The sequence below is a fragment of the Apis dorsata genome, unplaced genomic scaffold (assembly GCF_000469605.1).
Source record: "Apis dorsata unplaced genomic scaffold, Apis dorsata 1.3 scaffold_73, whole genome shotgun sequence".
In the NCBI taxonomy this organism is placed as follows: domain Eukaryota; kingdom Metazoa; phylum Arthropoda; class Insecta; order Hymenoptera; family Apidae; genus Apis; species Apis dorsata.
In genome coordinates, this window is record NW_006263371.1 from 1,069,087 (window position 1) to 1,072,013 (window position 2,927).

General features: G+C 39.3%; 1 protein-coding gene across 19 annotated transcripts in view; it reads left to right on the plus strand.

Annotated features, from left to right (window-relative positions):
• Positions 1 to 2,927, plus strand: part of LOC102680558 (polypyrimidine tract-binding protein 2) — a 503,794-nt gene that overhangs the window by 241,319 nt on the left and 259,548 nt on the right. The gene's annotated exons all lie outside the window — the stretch shown is intronic.

Genomic DNA, 2,927 nt, shown 5'->3' on the forward strand with positions numbered 1-2,927 from the left:
TAACGTAAACAGAGTGCAAAATTCACCAAACTTCTTCACTTAACTTTTTTACACTGCCTCTGCCTCCGTTCGGCTAAACAATTCCAACGTCTAATTTGTGATTATTGGCCTATGCCGTGCCAACTGCCTGCCTTGCTATCTACATAATAATAATTATATACGCTAAGCTCTAAGTAAATATAAAACAGAGGGACTATTATTGTTTCGATGTCCGCCATGATTAACGATTCGCAGACGAATTATTGGCAAACATGTGGACGATGATAATAGATTACATGATTGGCTCATCGAGCTCATTGGCCTGTACGCCGAGAAGTTGGCCTAGTTTGGTGGAAGTGGCCAGAACGAAGTTTCTCACCTTTGGACTAGATTATATTACGAGCTTAACCCATTACATTATATATCGAAGTACACAAGTGAATTTTTTGTATTCGTCTCGCTTCATCATCGTCCCTATAAATTTACCACCGATCCTCACCTATCATTCCCATCATCATCATTTCGTTATTAATCGCATGTAACTTGAAGTTATTCTACATTCAGAATTTTCACATTTTTATTTAGAGGTTATAATTTTATAAAACGAGTTTAAGATAAAAATAATAAAATATTTTTTTCGTCGAGTGCTTGAGAAATAATTTGTTGCCTCATTTTCTTATAATTTTATTATAACTGTATCCATCCATTTGAAATGAAAAATTCGAATTGTAGAAAATCGTCAAAAATTATATAGATAGAATTTGCGAAATTGCGCGCGAAACTGTTACCAATTAATCAATTACAACCACCCATTCCTCGCATTTCCCCGTTTTCCATGGAAAATTCTGTTCCATTCGGGCATCTCGAGCGAAGTAACCGATAACATCGTTGTTCGAGCGTGCCGATTGCTCGTCCAACTTCGATTGGGAATCAATCGAGTGCATCAGGCAGCTCTTTAATCGAGGCGCGATGGTAAATCGCGTAAGAATCGAAACGATTTCTGGGGCGGATGGGAAGGAGGGGAGGGAGGGCTGAGAATAAATTGAAGATTCGTTGAGAAACTTCGAGACGTTCGACGTCTCTTCTTCGAAAGTTTAATATGGCGCCAAGTGGATCTCGAGGAAAAATCTTTGTCGACGCTGGAATCATATGCACGTATCGTATGTTAAAAACAAAATACGAACGAGATAAAAATAAAAGTCGAGGGGAGGGGGGGCAATACTTCTTTTGCGACAGAAGAAGAATAAAACGGATCCTTCGATTATCCACGTCCAGTGGAATTGTATTTTTACGAATACGAGTGGAACGACGAAATTATGAAACGGAAGAGGTGGTTGAAGCGAATTAATATTGCTCGACGATGAAAAGTTATCGAGTTATTTTTTTTTTTCTTTTTTTCCTTTTTTTATTTTATTCGGGAAATATTTCGTATTAAATATTTTATACTTTTCAGTTATGAAATGTTGAAAAGTTATTTTTTAAACACGATACGATTTTTATTGTTCCGTTTTATTAATACTGAATTTTTTTTTTTTTTAAGGTTGGGGGGTTTTCAAAAGGATTTTTTTCGTTACGAAAGGTATTGCAAATACATTTCCATCGTAGATGTGTATTATTAAAAATACACACAGGGCACGAGAATTTTATCGTTAATTCATACTCTATTGTTTTATATTACTAATATCACATTATAAAATAACTCAGAAATTCAAAAAATTTCTATATTTACCCTTATTAATAATCATATACAGAACCCCACGTGTTTCGTTACTCAGAGTCTCAAATCCATCCAATTATACTCAATGATCAACGGAACGAGAAGAGTTCTCGTCCCATTCGCGCAACACATTTCTAAACTTACACTTCTCTTTATTCACGTTACTCGTCGTAGTGTCTCATCGCCATCTTCGTCGTTTAAAGCGTGGACGATCGCGAAGGTAAAGAAAGAAAAAAAAAAAAGAAAAGAAAAGAAAAGACAAACGCATGAATTCGAGTCGTCCCGCGACGATCGCAATACCAATCCCGGGGAGAGGGGTTGAGAGAGGTGAGAAAAGAATCACGCGACCTAAATTCACCCTGCTAACAACGTTTTCGACGAAAGGAGAGGGAGATTTACTCTGCCCGCTATTTCCTCCCCCTTTTGTTTCCTTCGAAAAGGAAAAACACAGGAAGAGAGGCGAGAGAGAATAAGAGAGAAAAGAGAAAACGAATAGTGGGAAGAGGGAGGGGAAGGAGGGGAAAAGGACGCGCGAATCTTCTTCCTCCTTCTTCCTTCCATCCCTCCCCCGTCTTCCTTTTTGTGCAAGCGAGCGAGCCTACTTTCGATCTCATTTTCGAGGATCGCCCTCCATCTTGCGTAGCCTTCAACGGTAATTCCGCAAGCACGGAGGGTGAGCTCGAGAGTCGCAGGGTGGCCGCCGAAAGAAAAGGGAACGGGTGTAAATGGGGTGGTATCGTAATGCAGTATTGTGAGGACGTGCCTGCAGGCTCTCCCTTCCTCGCTTTGCCTCTCTCTCTCTTTCTCTCTTTCTCTCTCTCGCTCGGGATGGGAGGCTGAGACGTAGATGCAGTTAGGGAGGAACGAAAGGGTGCTTCGACAACGATGGCGACGAGCCGGCTTTGAGCATCTCTCGAGGGTTGATCTTTGGAATTTCTCTTTTTTTGTGTAGCGTAAGGGAAAAATTAGATGGCGTGGATGGTGCGAGTAATTTTTTTTTTTAAAGAGATTGATCTTTGGAATTTTTTTTTCTTCTTCTTCTTTTCTTTTCTTTTCATTGGGTGATGCGAAAAAATTAGATGGCGCGGATGCTGGAGAAGAAGAGTGTAGCCATTCTCGGGGATTGATCTTCGAAATTTTTTTCGTGTAATATAAAAAAATTAGATGGCGTGGATATACTGTAGTAATATACGTTCTTTCGGTGATTGATCCTTAGAATTTTTTTTTTTTT